Here is a 17,314-nt window from a genome sequence, read left to right as displayed (position 1 = left end):
ATAAATATTATATTTAAAATATAATAATAATTTATAAATAAAACTTTATTATTATAATTGTATAAGTATATAATTATAATTTACTATTCTTTATGTATCAAATAGAAATAGCAGGTTCATCCACATATGCATATGACAAATTTATTAGATTATCCCAGCACTTTCTAGTTTATTATGTTAATACACATTTTATCCAATAATTTTTTATCCAAAACTTAGTACTGTCAGGAATTTTAATGCTATAAGTTTCTATCACTATATGAAAGTGTCATTATGACATTAATAGGCATTTTCCTGATTTCTGAGAGATTGAACACATCATCTAGGCAGTAATCATTATGAGATTCTCTGTTCTGAGAATGAGAAGTGACTGTTCATATCTCTTGCTGGTTTCCCCTGTATGCCTGATATTTTCCTTCCTAGAAATTGTTATATTTGGGGCATGAGACCTTTTTTGTTTTATAAGACAAAAATAGCTCTTTTGACTGTTATTTACATTATTATTCTCATATTGTTATCTTTTCATGACCTAAATATATTAATGTTACCCTGATCCAATATCTTATTTTATGTGTTAATGATTATAGGAGGCCCATCAAAATTTAGTCAATATTCATAAAGGTAATCTGCTATATTACTCTTAGGGTTTATCTTCTTTATTAATGATTAACTTATACATTTAGAACTATAATACACTGAAAATTTATTTTTTGTGCGCTGTCTTTATTTTGCTGTGTGGTAGAAATGAAGTTTATACTTTTCTCATTATCTAATTGATGGAGTATAATATTTAACAGATGATCCTTTCTTCATGAATAAGTTTATACACATGAGTTTATATATACTTTAACATAAAATTTAAGAGGCTGTTCATTTATCTTAAAAACTATTTTTCTGTTTCTTTTTATATTCTCAGACAATATTCACACCTATGCCAGTTTTCCTAATATTGTTCTAATGGATTCTGAGTCCATTAATATTTGAGTTTTTTTCTCTTTAGCCTCAGGAATTAATCATTTCTTTATTCCTGCTTTAATGTCATCAGTTCCTCTTACATATGTCAAAATTTATGTAAAGTAGTAAATTTTTCAATGGAGGTAATATATTTTTCAACTTTGAATTTTTATTTGATTTATTCATAGTTTTTATTTCTTTAATTATTCCATCACTGCCGCTATATTTTTGTATTATTATTTGAACATAGTTTTTTTTATTTTTTTTTATTTTTAATGGGGTGACATCAGTAAATCAAGATACATATATTCAAAGATAACATGTCCAGGTTATCTTGTCGTTCAATTATGTTGCATACCCATCACCCAAAGTCAGACTGTCCTCTGTCACCTTCTATCTAGTTCTCTTTGTGCCCCTCCCCCTCCCCCTTCCTTCTCCCTCTCCCCCCTCCCCCCGTAACCACCACACTCTTATCAATGTCTCTTGGTCTCACTTTTATGTCCCATCTACGTATGAACATAGTTTTTATAATTTATATTACATTTATATTTAAAACGATTTAAAAATATTTTTCTAATGACTCCAACATCTTCTCTGTAAAAGTTAGATTCTATTGACTGATTTTCCCCCTAAGAGTAAGGAAGACATTTCTCAGGTTCTTAGCATGTTTTCTAATATTGTATAAGTACATATTTTTGATAATATAATATAGTAAGTATAAAATCTCCTTCCCTCTTCTTAGATTTATAAATTTTTTTGTATGCTGAAAAAGCATTTACTGTAGAATCTTCTCTTTGGAAGTGTATATATACTTGTTTATTTGTATATTTATCCTGGCTTACCCAGGATTCTCCTTGTGTATGCATAGCTTAGTTGACAACCAAAGATTTTTATAAAATGTATTCAAATACCTGAAGTCGGTATGGTTTCTAACCTCTACTGTTTGATATCTGTGTGTGTGTGTGTGTGTGTGTGTGTGTGTGTGTGTGTGTGTGTGTAGGAGAGTGCTTATTTGATATCAATTTTCAAAGTCCCCATTAGCTTTATTTTTACTGAATTATCTTTCAGTAAAAAGATATTGTGGTTTCTTCTACACTTGTGCCCATTTTTTTTTCAAAAGCCAGAATGTGTAGAGAGCTGATGTCCCCTCTCCAATTGTTCCCTCATTTCTAGTACCTTCCTGTTATATTTCTGGCTGGCAGTTCTGGCTGGCACTGTGCTTGACAAAATGTGGAGCACAACTTCAGATGGCAAGAAGGATGGTCTTCCTTGTATATCAACTGGTATATTCAGCACTCTGAACTGAATATGTAGTTGGCTATTTACCAACCTCTTTCACTGCTAATCAAGTCTGCCCCTGTAGCGACACCACTGATATTTGCCGCCTTCCTCAAATTGTAAAAATCATCATTCTTACTCACGAGGTAACACAGGTATTAGAGAGGGAGACATGGGAGCACCCTAGAAGGGAAGACTTACATTTGCTGTATTCTTTGTCCAATCTCTAGCAATCTATCAATGATAAATAATCACAAGCTATTATTAGTCTTTGATCAGCTTTCAGAGCTGTGAATTTGTTAATTTTGTCCATTTGTCCTTTTCATTTTAACTTACCAATACATTTCCCTAATGTTTTCATTGTGTAAAAAGATTCTGTAAATTGCAGGAGTGTAAGTTCAAAATAATTAACTTTATGTTTTTTTAAATCATCTTCATGTTGGTTGCAAATATAAAATTAACAAAATTACTTAATATTTTATTTGTTCCCATTTGAAGTCTTATAGTTTGGCATATAAAGCATTACCTTCACTATCACACTGTTAATTAAGAATACTGTAAAATACAGACTATAAGATAAAATAATCCTTTTTACAGTATTCATTTAGAGCATTAAAAAATTAATTTAAAGAGGCAAGTGAGTTAATTGACAATCATCTAATACTTCTTCAATGAAGAGTTGTAAAAAATGGTTACCTATGTATGAAAATGAAGAACAGCTTAAGACCTTATACATTATGAACTTTTATCCAAAAGCAGTTCTTTAAATTTCCCGTTATAAAAACCATCATGACTATGAAAACTACAACACAGAGAACATAGTGAACAATTTTCTAATAACCATGCATGGTGTCTGATGGTCTCCACATCCATTAGGGTGATCACCTTTTAACATAGACAAATGTCCATTCAACATGCTGTGCACTTGAACTCAAACAAAATTAAAAACCAAATGCAACTAAATTCCTACATTTTTATAATTATTTGTTCTTCAACATGAGTTCTCTGAAAATATCATTTTGGCAATTTTTCTAAAGTAAATTTTATTAGTTACCAAAATCATTCTCTGTTTAATTTTAACAAAACCTGCATTCAAAATTTCAACATACAAATCGAAACCAGAGTCAAAATAATGATAACATAGTCATTTAAATAATAAAGGTTAAGAGTTTTGTTCTTCATTGCTAGCCTCTTGTAGATTTCTATATTTTTTTAACAGCTTGTGCAGCTACATGCAGAAATGCTTTCTCTCATACTCTCTTGTCCTTGGCAGGTGCTGGTTGGCTTGTTGGACATGCACTGCTGCATTTTCAACTTTGGCTCCTATGCTGTTTGTCATAGGTCCTTGATCATGAATTGTCATTCACAAATTTTTAAATAGATAATAATATTGATCATATTAGCTACAAGTTGCCTAATCGATGACTCTCTCTTGAACAAGGCAGAGGACACCCTCTGTCATTTACTCATTCTGCACTTGCACTTGAGGTTGATTTTGGCTCTCCCAGGTTACAAGATTCCTGTGTATGAGCTCTCCTCGGGAAAACCACCTGATTCTTTGGAAAAGGCTCCCACTGGAGCCATAAACTTACCTTTTCAACTGCTTACATTTTGTCCTTTGGAAAGTTTGTCAGTGATGTGATCTCAGTCACTAGCAATCCTTCTGTATTTTCTTTTGATGTGTTCACTGGTGGTGGTGGGCAGATATCCAAACCCTTTAATGAACTTATCTGTTTCTTTGGCAAGTTGGTTAGGATTCTGCTGCTTTTGTTGCAGATGTTGAGTCAATTTTGGTGCATCTTGAGGTGTTGTATATTGTTTCAGGGTCCTCTGTATTTCCACAGAACATGTGTGAACCTCAGGGAGTTGGATATGCTGGGCTAGCTGGGAGGATCACCAACAATTGCTGGACCATACAATGCGGTTGACTTGCTTAGTCACTAATTTCATCGGATGCTGGTGGGCTGTGTGCAGTGTACTGAGCAGTCAGTCACCCTGACCTCCTCTGCTTCCTCCCCCCTCCCTCTGCAGGCCTACTTTGTGTTTACAAATTCAAATCAGTACACAAGCTTTTACTTAATTTCTCGTAAAATATGTGTTCTTACAGACTTTTTTGACCATTTTCAATATATATTCATGGATTGAACTCTTCCACAGAAACAATATTAAGTAGTCGTTTTGGCGAAATGGCTCAGTTCTGTCTTCAGAACAGTAAGTCTCCTGCGAACTCATATAAATTATGCCTTTATGCTTGCTAAGTCAGGAATTAATATTTTATATAAAAAGCAATGTGTGGACATTTATATAAAGAAACAGTTTTCTAGTAATATTATGAGAAATATTTAGATTTACATATGTAACTTACTCTGAAGAGTTTATTTATTACAATATTATGTTATATATTACTAGATTAATGATGCATTATCACTGTATTTCAGATTTTCAACAAGTGCAGATTTAGACAAGATTTTTACATTTGCCAAATTTCAGTGGCCCCAGACGCTCCATTCTGCATCCTGCTCAGAACCAATAACATATGTCTGTAAGCGCCAGGCACTTTAGCTTACCTATATTTGGTAAAATGATTGTCTCAGCATCTGTAAATGACACAGTTTTAATTTCTTCCAAAACACTTCAGTTATATTTATAGAACTATTTGTTAAGATATTATTTTGACACCATTATCAAGTTCACAACAAAATTAAGCAACGAATATTGAGATATTCTATATTCCCCGTCTCCACCCTTGTAGAGCCTCCCAGAGATCAGCATCACTGAAAAGAGTGGGCCTTTTTTTTTTTTTTTTTTTTTTTTTTTTTTGTATTTTTCTGAAGCTGGAAATGGGGAGAGACAGTCAGACAGACTCCCGCAGGCGCCCGACCGGGATCCACCCGGCATGCCCACCAGGGGCGATGCTCTGCCCACCAGGGGGCGTCGCCCTGCCGCGACCAGTGCCACTCTAGCGCCTGGGGCAGAGGTCAATGAGCCATCCCCAGCGCCCGGGCCATCCTTGCTCCAATGGAGCCTTGGCTGCGGGAGGGGAAGAGAGAGACAGAGAGGAAGGAGGGGGTGGGGGTAGAGAAGCAAATCGGCGCTTCTCCTATGTGCCCTGGCCGGGAATCGAACCCGGGTCCCCCGCACGCCAGGCCGAAGCTCTACCGCTGAGCCAACCGGCCAGAGCCGAGTGGTACTTTTGTTACTGAGAATGAATCGACTTTGCTACATCATAGTCTCTTAAAGTGACTCGTTACCTCACTCTCCGTTCTTGGTATTCTACAATCATTTTTAAACCATATTTATATTAATTTTCAAAAAATGTATTCAGGTACATATTATACATTTCTAAGACTTCAGGTATTTATTGAAATAAATCATGGTTTGATAATGAATTATAACAAAAGCATTATTTCTAGGTCTATAATACTGTAAATAATATATCACTCATTTTCAAATCAATTAATTTGATCTAACCCTTGAGTGTTGAAAATGAGAATGAATGGCCCAGAGTATGTCAGTCAGTGTGTATGTGTGTGTGTGTATGTATGTGTGTGTGTGTGTGTGTATATACACATATATAAATAAATAATGAAACAGACTCCCACAAGCATCCTTACCTGGATCCAGCCAGCAACCTCATCTTAGGCCAATCAATACTCTAGTATCTACCTACCTTTAGTGCCTGATGCTGATGCGCTCAAACAGAGTTATCCTCAGTGCATGGAGCCACACTGGAACCAATCTAGTTGCGAGAGTAGAAAAGGGGGAGAAGCTTGTGGAAAGCTGATGGTCACTTTTCCTGTGTGCCTTGACAAGGAGTCAATCCCTGGACGTCTATAGGCCGGGCCAGTGCTCCATGCACTGAACAACTAACCAGGACCCAATATGTGCTTCTTAATGCTTATACTTGACTTCATAAACTGGTATTTTCCCAATCACATTATGTTATCAAAATAAATTACATAGTCAACCTTATTAATTTTGTGAAAAGTACACTTTTCTCATAGTGGTCAATGGAATGAAATGTGGATTCACTAAGAATAAACTAAACTACAATAATAGTCATCAGAACATGTAGAAGTAAGAGTGGTGTACCAGAAGTTATGACCACCCATAGGAGTTATGGAAATCCCAGAAGCCAGAATATAAAATACTAACGTATTTTCTACACTGACATAGTTCCTCACATAATTTCAATATTTCCAGATATGTTTAATTGTATTTTAACTAAATTCATAAAAAATTAATAGAAATATAATTTCATTATATAAAATATTTTCTCAAAATTACAGTGCCAGTTTTCAATATAGAGAGGCAAACAGAGATCATCAAACTCTTCAGGTGATGTCCCCAAACCAAATGATCAGGAGAATAAGCCTGAATAGGTAATTAATTCATCAAAGCCAATATTTTAATAAAAGTATTCAGACTTTCTGGGATGGTGTTGGGGAAATGGTGACTTTCGTGTATACAGTTAAATTCCTGTTCATCTCAACAGCTACTTCTCTGACGTAAAATGTCTCTGACAAACAGCATCAGAGTGACTGAAGCATTTGCTTCAATTGCTCTACCTTTCACAGATATTCAGCATAAAAAAAGAAAAGAGAAATAAAAAAACAAGGTATGAGAGATGGAGACTTTCCTTGAGACCAGAAGGAAGACATATTTTGTGATGTTTAAGGACAAATTTGTAGATCAGTACTTTTCACACCAAATTCCTGTTTTCAAGTATGGTATTCCCAGTGGATCCAGGTAAAATCAAAGTTTCTTCTGACAAGTGATATTCTCAGATGGTTCAAAGTATTTTCATGCATCATTAATTACTTTGTAACTTTTTATATTCTAATTGACTTTTGCTTACACCAGAAAGATTTATTCTATCATAGTTCTGTATGTTTAAAGTCTGAAATGAAGGAATGAACAGGACTATCTTAACTATGAAAACTCCGGGGCTGACTCTGTACTATACATTTCTTTTAGTTTTGGGTGTAGCTCTGAGTCCTAGGCATTCCTTGGCTTACAAACATATTACTTCAGTCTCTGTCTCTGTTTATCATTCTTTTGCCTGTGAACCTCTATCTTTTTGTCCTAATGTTTCTCTTTTTCTGGGACATCATATGTATTATATAAGGCCCATCTTACACCAGTATAACCTCATCTTAACTTGATTGCATTTGCAAAGACCCTATATCCAATTCAGGACATATTCACTGGCTCTAGTAGACATTAATTTGGGGGTTGGAGGTGTGTGAGAATGTGATACTAGAAAATGACTAAAAATAACAAGTTATTTTCACAACTTTTGTCTGGACATCATTGTAACAGGAAATAATATTTGGTTTAGTATTTGTGAAAACTGACTTCCAGCCATGTATATGTTAAAGGTTGGCAGTGTGGTGTGAAGGCTCTCAGAACAGAAGGGAAAATTTTCTGACATAAAATCAGAAGCAGCAGTTCCCCTAGAATTCATCTCTTCATAACAAACAAGTCTTTTATAATTCTTAATACTCTAAAATATAACAACCTGAAAACAACCTCCCCAAAACTGATTTTATTAGATAATATGAAAATTATTTTAGAATAATTACCTTATACACTGTTACAGATATATTACATTGTATAACACTTAAATTCCTTAATTTTATCAACATGATATATTTTATTTTTTTCACAACTTAAACGTTTCCATTCTTTTAGGCATCAATAAAAGAGGGTACATAAAATTTAAATGGCACAAACTAATATATATTAACACATGATAAATGTTAATTGAGACCATTTAATTGGTATTTCTACTCCAAAGGGGTGAGAAAATTTATAAGATATATAAAAATCCACTAGATATTTAATATGTAAAATTGCAGGATCTCATCTGCACATACGGTTAATACAAAAGACTGCAGTATGAACTTCTATAAACAAACTGTGATGTTCTTAACCTGAGTCAATCTCAAATTAAAAATTGTCAAAATCTTAATTTGATTTAAAGGCAAAACTAAGCTTTAATAGACCTCTTTTTTTTTTAAAGAATTAGTCTCACAATTTATATAGGTGACAATGTTTTATTACTTGTTTAAGATAACCTACTACTCATTTCATCGTTCTTCATAACAGTCAGTGCCTGTTAAAGATAAGATTTGTTTAAAGAATTCTTTTGTAGGTCCTGGCTGGGTTGTTCAGTGGATAGAGCAGTGACCTGGTGCATGGAGATCGCAGGTAAGATCTGAGATCTATACACATACTAGAAGCAACTAATGAGGGCATACTAAAAATGGAACAACTAAAAGGAACAACAAGTTGATGCTTTTTTCTCTCTCTAGCTCTCCCTTCCCCATTCTCTTTCTTGAATCAATGAAAAAATGAAACAAGAATTCTATTGTACTATTCCCAGAAGAAGTAGGGAGACCAGAACAAATAGTGATTCTTTGCCTATTTACGCTTCATAATTTAAAAGACTATGTTTTCTTTTTTAAAAAGTTATTGAATTTATTGAGGTGACATTGATTAATAAAATTACATAGACTTTTACCTGTACAATTCTATAATATATCATCTGTATATTATATTGTGTGTTTACCACCCCAAGTCAAGTCTCATTTCATCCCCATTTATCTCCTTTTTACCGTCTCCTCCTTCCCCCACCCCATTTCCCTCATGTAATCCCCATACTGTTGTCTATGATTTTTTTCTCAGCTTAATTCCTTCACTTTTTTCACCCAGCCTCCCTTTCACCCCAACCTCTCTGACAGCTGTCAATCTGTTCTCTGTGTCTAGGAGTCTGTTTCTATTATGTTTGTTGTTAGTTTATTTTGTACAATTGATGGCATATGTAAGTAAAATCATATGGTATTTGTATTTTTACAATCACCTAAAATTTACGGATTCTGACATTTTAAGGATACAGTGAAAATTAGAGAGAAAAATAATGACAAAAGAATGGCAATATATGTGATATCTGAGACTAAATAATTTTCTTTTTATTTCTTCTTTTTTTAAGTGAGAGGAGGGGGGATATACAGACAGGTTCCTACATGAAGTCCAACCCGGATCCACCTGGCGACCCCCATCTTGTGCTGAAGCTCTGCCCATCTGGGGTCATCTCTCAACTGAGCTATTTTTAACGCTGAGTCAGAAGCTCCTCAGAGCTCCCCTCAGCTCCTGGGGTTTTAGAGCTCAAATCAACAGAGCCGTAGCTCTGGGAGAGAAAGAGAGATAGAGAGAAAAGGGAGAGAGGGACAGTGGAGAAGCAGAGGGTCACTTCTCCTGTGTGCCCTGTCCAAGAATCAAACCTGGTATATGCACACGCTAGGCCAAAAATCTACCACTGAGCCAATCAGCCAGGGCCGATAAGTTTCTTTGAATATTTCTCTGTTAACACATTTTAGACTAAATTTCACAAATAAGTCAATTGGTTGCAAAATAAATACGTTGGTCATTATTGTTTCCCTCTACAATGGTGTAATAAAAACATCTCCTTGGTGCCATAAACAGTGATTTATTATACTAGTTAAGGAAATTAAAAACTGATGGTATAAAAATTAAGCTTAAAACTTTAAATAAATTAGCCCTTTTTTTCCTAAAAAAGGAAAACTTCTGTTAACCTTTTCTTTTTTTTTAATGAACGTGTATATCATATTCTTAGGGAAAGTTTGTCTGTGTTGTCATTTCTCTTCTGTGGTAATGAAGTGCATGCTTTTAACACCATACTTTCATCCCATAAGTTTCTGACCTCCATTATGCTTCTCAGAATATAACAGGTAATAACTAATGTCATTATTCACAGGGCTTTTAAAAGTTTTACTAAGAGAATAGAATAAAACCATATTATAAACTTTTATTTTATTTTTTATTCTGCTATTACACTTGAGATTTAATATATTTTATATTAGTTTCAGATGTACATCATAGTGGAGAGACATTTATATAACTTTTGAAATAATTCGTAAATAAGTCTGGTACCCACCTGGCTTCATATATAATCATTACAGTATTACTGGCTATATTCCCTATGTTTTATGTCCCCATGACAATTTTGTAATGAACAATTTAAAGAATTTTCTTTCTAGAACTTTTCATATTCAACAGCGTTGCATATCAGTTGTAACTTTTATAATCTGGGGTTTATTTCGTTACCTTTCTTCTCCTTAGGAGAGAACATCTAAATTCCCGTTGCATCCCTTAGTAAGTTTTAATTATACATTCCGGTGTTATTGACTATAGTCATCATGTAATACGTGACATCCTTGGGCTGTATTTGTGTTTTTTGTTTATACCCTTTACCAACCTCCTTCATTATCTCCACCCCAGACCTTGCCAATCACTTTTCTACAAATTAGATATTTTTAAATTTCACATATAAATAATACCATGAAATATTTGTCTTCCTCTGTGTAGCTTATTTCAGGAAGCAAATGCCTTCAGGTTCATCCCTGTCTCAAATGACAGAAAATTTTTTCCCTCATGGCTGAATGACAGTCCATTCTGTGTGGGATATGTGCCTGTGTGTGTATGTGCATAAAATTTTCTTTATCCATTCATCCAGTGAAGACACTAAGGTTGCTTTTAAAAAAAAATTTTTTTAATTTTTTTTTATAGGGATAGAGAGAGAGTCAGAGAGAGGGATAGATAGGGACAGACAGACAGGAATGGAGAGAGATGAGAAGCATCAATCATCAGTTTTTTGTTGGGACACCGTAGTTGTTCATTGATTGCTTTCTCATATGTGCCATGGGGCCTTCAGCAGACTGAGTAACTCCCCGCTCAAGCCAGTGACCTTGGGTCCATGCTAGTGAGCTTTTTGCTCAAGCCAGATGAGCCCGCGCTCAAGCTGGTAACCCCGGGGTCTCGAACCTGAGTCCTTCCGCATCCCAGCCCGACGCTCTATCCATTGCGCCACCGCCTGGTCAGGCTGAGGTTGCTTTTAAACCTCAACTAAGATGCAGAATATTTCAATGAATGCAAAAGTATGCAAATGTCTTCAAAACAATTATGTAATTTTCTTTGATAACATACCTAGAAGTATGATTGCTGAAATACATGGTACCTTCAATTTAAATTTACTTACCAATGATATATAAACATTTCCACTTTTTATGATACAATATGACAAGGAAGAAAAGAATTCCATCTGAAATACAATAGATAATTCAGATTTAATGTTTTATTTCTTCTGATATTTATGTCTCAACTTGTAGTTTCAAAGTCTACCTTTTCTGCCCTCCCCAATTTTAGACAGATAAAAATTTTTTAAATTGCATTTGTTTTCTTCTTACATTGTTAGATGAGCTTTTGACATTCAGAACAAATATATGTATTAAAATACAAACAACTAATTGTAATGGGAATAGCTAATAAATAGTATAATGAGTGGTAATTTAATATTTTAATTTATTAAATTATGGAATGGTTTACTGTTGTTTAATATTTAGTCTTTAGAAGAGGTGTTTATTTTTCTTAGGAGAAATATAACTGATTTATGTAAACATAATAAAAAGTAGGGCAGAGTAGGTAAGTTTGGGAAGTAATATTTGTGACAGCTAAAATAAAGCAGTTCTTTAGAATATTAATGACAACTACCATTATATACCTGTTGTTAATGGGATTACTATTTTTTATTACTTCCATTATAATATAAATAACATAATGAGGGTATAAATAAAATTAAGTAAGGCCATTATTTAGCAACATTGCTTAAAAGTACTGAAGAGTAGAACTTAAACTTCTAAGATAGCTTTTCTTTTGCACTCTATTTTTTAATTGTATTTGTGTAATAAAATTCTGTGTTTAATAAAAGTATGTGTTTCAGGAGTACAATTTCACAATACATATCTGTATATTGTATTATGTATTCAACAACCCAAGTCAAGTCTCCCTTCATCACCATCTATCCTCCCCTTTACCATCCTCCACCGCCCCTCACCACCTTTTTGTCTTGAAATCCCTATAGTGTTGTCTGTCTCTATGAGTTTTTCCTCTTTTTTAATCCTTTTACCTTTTTCACGCAGTCTCCAAACACTTTCCCCTTCAACATCTGTCAGTTTGTTATCCGTATCAATGAGTCTGTTTCTACTGTTTTAAGTTTATTTTGTTCATTAGTTTCCACATATAAGTAAAGTCATATAGTATTTGTCTTTCTCTGACAGGCTTATTGAACTTAACATAATAATCCCCAAGTCCATTTATGGTGTTGCAGGAGGTAAGATCTCTTTCTTTTTTATGGCTAAGTAGTATTCCATTGTGTAAATATACCACAGCTTTCTTATTCACTCACCTACTGATGGACATCTGGGTCATTCCATATTCTGGCTATTGTAAATATTGGTGCAATGAAGAGTAATGCATATATTCATGTGAATTCGTGTTTTGGATTTCCTTGGCTATATTCCCAGATGTGGAATTGCTGATTCATAAAGCAAAAGCAATAAAATCTCATATACTTCTCATAGCAATAGTTTTTCTGATATATTACTTCAGGCAAGGGAAACAAAGAATGGTAAATAATTGTGATGACATCAAACCAAAAAGTTCTTGCACTGCAAAAGAAACTGTAAACAAAATGAAAAGACAATCAACAGAATGGGAGAAAATACTTGCCAGTTCATCTGATAAGGGCTTAATATCTACAATTTATAAAAACTTGTAACACTCAAAACAAACAAACACTCCAATGAAAAAAATGGACAAAAACCTGACTAAACACTTCTCCAAAGAAGCCACAGACATATGAAAAGATGTTCAACATCACTAACACTGGGGAATAAAATTTTTGTTGCATCATCAAAAACACTTGTTCTTACCTAATTCAAGTGTGATCTCAAATCTGACATTAGTTTTTCTCTGTAAGCTACAGTTTTTTTGCAATCCAAGATTTTAGGTTTTCATCTTATTGTGAAATTTTCACATTTAGTTTAACATAATGAAGTAGAATGTCTTCTTGGGCATCATCTTTGTGAAAATATAATAATTCTTATATTGCAGTAAATACACTAATACACTAAAAGACATGATTGCATCAGAATTTGTCTACAGTTTCAAAATAGAACATATTAAAACACTTATTTTAATAAAATTTGCTCAAAACTTATTTACATTCTGTTCAGGCAAAAGTTTGTTTGTGTAGCTCTTGCGTATGTGTACTTGTTGAGGACAATCTTGTTTGATGCTCCAGCAGTAGTCTGCAATCACTAACAACTCCAAGATTTTCAGGAAACTTATCAAGGTGACTGTTCAGGAAGTGAATCTTAACACTCATGTTACATCCATGCCTTGGAAAGTCAACAGCATCCTTGGCACCAGAAGTTCAGAGTTTTATGCTATGTTTTGGTTTGATGTGATTACAATTATACTATTTACCATCCTTTGTTTCCCTTGCCTGAAGTAATATATCATAAAAACTATTGCTATGAGAAATATGTGAGATTTTATTGCTGTTGCTTTATGAATCAGGAATTCCACATCTGGGAATATAACCAAAGAAACTTCTTGTTGCCAAGGAAGTTCTTTGTAACTGCCACAAAAGACTGCCATGCTGCTTTCTTTTCCTTATTCATCTTCCTAGGAAATTCTTTGTCATGTATGAGGGTTCGAACTTGAAGTTCATCGAATATACCTGCTTTTATTTTCTCAAAAGACAAGGCAGGAAAAGCAGAAATAATATATTGAAAGCATTCACTTTCCCTATTTAAAGCCAGAACAAACTGATTCATTAAGCCAAGTTTGATTAAGCCAAGTGAAGTGGGGGAAAAATGATCTTGTCTCCATTAACTACAGGTTCATTCACAATATTTTTCATCCCTACTTTCAGAGCTTCACGTTTTGGCCACTCCTTTTGTGTCCAGTGTTTCTCCCGAGCTCGGCTGTCCCACAAACACAGAAAGCAAGGATACTTTGTGAAACCTCTCTGTTGTTCTAGCAGTAAATTTACCATTTTAAGATCCACACAAAAGATCCAGTTATGCTATTCATACTTCAGAAAGTCGAGGACAATTTTTATGTCATTATAATCTTCTCACAGATAAGTTGAATAACAAATTGGAACCACTGCATAAACATTACTTTTATGTAGGAGAACATATTTGAGACTCCATTTAGAGCTGTCAAGAAATAGCCACCGTTCTGTTGGACTCTAAGTGGTAACACCTAGCTGGCTGAGAAGACTACTGATATCATGACAGTAAACAAAGTGTTTGACTTTGGAAAGAAAGTCCACAAAAATCTGTTCACGCTTCCTGAAATGGGATACTTTAGCTTGCCGGTGAAGTACATTCTTTTCTCAAAGCCTGGAGGCTAATAACTCAGCTGCTTTCTTTGATAAGCCCAAATTTCTTACTAAGTCATTCAATTCGGGTTGGCTAAACTGCTGAGGGGTTAATGACTGCTTGGCATCAGAAGAAGACCCTTCAGATTCTACAATCATTTCCTCATGCATCTTATCAAAATACTATTGATCACCATGTTCATTTTCTTCATCCTTAGAAGAAATAAAACCATTGAAAACTGGAACCAGGAGTGTCTCAGAGTGTGAGATAGGTCGTTTTGCTGAAGGAATATTAGAATATGTGATCATATGCTTTTTTTTATTGCTGGTGCCCTTTGTATAAATCCGACAGAAATAGCAGTCACTGCTGTGGTCCTTAGGTTCACGCCAAACCATGGGAATACCAAAAGGCATTCTTTTGTGTTTTCCTTTTGTCCAGTCATGAAGCATTTCCTCACAATTATGACACACAATATGAGGAGCCCAATTCTTGTCTTGATTGCCAAGGGTAACTTGAAAATAGGCAATATATGCACGTGTCACAAATGATGAAATATTGCACATTTGACGTTAAAGTAACAGACACATATATAACAGAAGGTGTCAAGACTATTCTTACATTTATACCTACTCAAAGAAGCCATGATTCAATCTTAAAACAAAATAAAAGGGTGTTTGTATCAGATAATAATTTTTTACATTTAAAAACAACTACAATTATGTCAAAGTGATGTTTGTAAAACATTAATTGCCTTGTGGTTATGTTCAATCCAAAAATAGTTGCCCTTTAACTCCATTTTAAAAACCAATGCATGTCATTAACTGTAACAAAAAGAAATGAAAATTGCATGAAAACTAGAGCATGCATCAAAAAACAGATTTTAGATTTGGAATCAGTGATGCAGATATATATAGAAACAGTTCTTAAACAGTTCTATATGCAACAGAAAATGGGAAAAAATATTGTCCCCCAGTGTCATCAGAGAAATACAAATTAAAACCACAATGACGGCCCTGGCCGGTTGGCTCAGCGGTAGAGCGTCGGCCTAGCATGCAGAGGACCTGGGTTCGATTCCCGGCCAGGGCACATAGGAGAAGCGCCCATTTGCTTCTCCACCCCTCCGCCGCGACTTCCTCTCTGTCTCTCTCTTCCCCTCCCACAGCCAAGGCTCCATTGGAGCAAAAATGGCCCGGGCGCTGGGGATGGCTCTGTGGCCTCTGCCTCAAGCGCTAGAGTGGCTCTGGTCGCAACATGGCGACGCCCAGGATGGGCAGAGCATCGCCCCCTGGTGGGCAGAGCGTCGCCCCTGGTGGGCGTGCCGGGTGGATCCCGGTCGGGCGCATGCGGGAGTCTGTCTGACTGTCTCTCCCTGTTTCCAGCTTCAGAAAAATGCAAAAAAAAAAAAAAAACCACAATGACATACCCCTTCATACCTGTTAGAAAGGTTATCATCAGTAAGTCCACAAACAAATTTTAATGAGGATGTGGAGAAAAGGGAATCCTCATGTACTGTTGATGGGAATGCAAGTGGGGGCAGTCACTGTGGATAGCAGAATGGAGTTATCTCAGAAGATTAACAGAACTGCCCTCTCAGATACTCTGAACAAGGCCTAAGTTTTCAGTGTGTGTGATTTTAGAACAGAAATAAGTTAACAACGTGAGTGGTCAAATCTTTTGTCCCAGTAATAAAAATTTCTTAGTGGCACTTACCAATAGACAAATTAATGAGGCACCTCAAGCTCAAAGTGTCCTATATTCTGAGGGTGTGATGATTTAAATCAGCTTCAAAATTGCCCAAGTGTAAGAACTTCCTGTCCAAACATTAAGTGATGCAGTGATGAGCAATCAACCTTTTTTTCCGTAGTCTCACCGTCAGTCTTCACAGAGCAGCCTCTGAACCGCAGATACTGTTTGGTTACAGGAGCACCCTGGTCTCCCTGTAGGGGATGCATGACTTTCTGACTCCCAAGGTATGTGTCTCTACTCCTCTCTCTCTCAATGGCCCAATTCATTTAATGGGAAAATACACAGGCTAGATGTGATACAACTGAAGTATTATTAATATAGAAACAAATCTATGAAAATATTGGTGTCCTTATTCGTAAAAATTAGGGTGAAGTGAGTAAAATATGAAATATGTTGGAAGATATCTTAAAATATTTAAATTTTTGGCTGTGGAAAATTATTAAAGAGCATGCATCTGGGTGTATTTGGGTTTGAAATCCAATATAACTTAAAATGACTTTCCATAGCATGAAGAGAAAGAACTGGAAAATTTGGATTTTGTAATTAATAAATATACTTCTATATGTATGTTATTTTTATTTACCCCAGACTTTAAAAATGGATTCTTGAAATGAATTGACCAAATTGTGAAGGTCAAACATAATTCCTCCTAAATGCAATTCTATTAAATAAAAGCTGTTTGGTAATACAAATCTCTATTTAAGAACCTCTGAAAAATGCTTATTTAAACTTAGTTATAAACGATCAAAAGAGTTTAGAAGTTGGACAAAATGTTACAAAAAGAGATGCCACACTGATAAGAGACTTCTGTAGAATGAATTATATTACATTATCTGATATGATCAGAAATAGTAGCACAGCAACTGTTAAAATAATTACAATGAGTTACATTTTGAAAGGTTATAAATGTTAGCTTGAGATCTAAGTGCTTTATGTACATTGAATTGTACAAATTTTGATTCTCACTTTAGATGAATGAGTTCAATTCTATACACTAAATAAATTTGAAAAGTCATACATTACAAATTTCAAAGCCAAAATTTTTCTAGATCTCTCAGACTGCAAAGCCCAGTGACTGAATT

General features: G+C 34.8%; 1 pseudogene; it reads right to left on the bottom strand.

The window, feature by feature from the left end:
• Positions 1-3,460: 3,460 nt before the first annotated feature.
• Positions 3,461-16,438, bottom strand: LOC136319293 (syntaxin-7 pseudogene; annotated as a pseudogene).
• Positions 16,439-17,314: the final 876 nt, after the last annotated feature.

The sequence above is a fragment of the Saccopteryx bilineata genome, chromosome 1 (assembly GCF_036850765.1).
Source record: "Saccopteryx bilineata isolate mSacBil1 chromosome 1, mSacBil1_pri_phased_curated, whole genome shotgun sequence".
Lineage (NCBI taxonomy): Eukaryota > Metazoa > Chordata > Mammalia > Chiroptera > Emballonuridae > Saccopteryx > Saccopteryx bilineata.
Note: the sequence above shows the minus strand (reverse complement) of the source record. Positions and strands in the feature narration are given on the sequence as shown.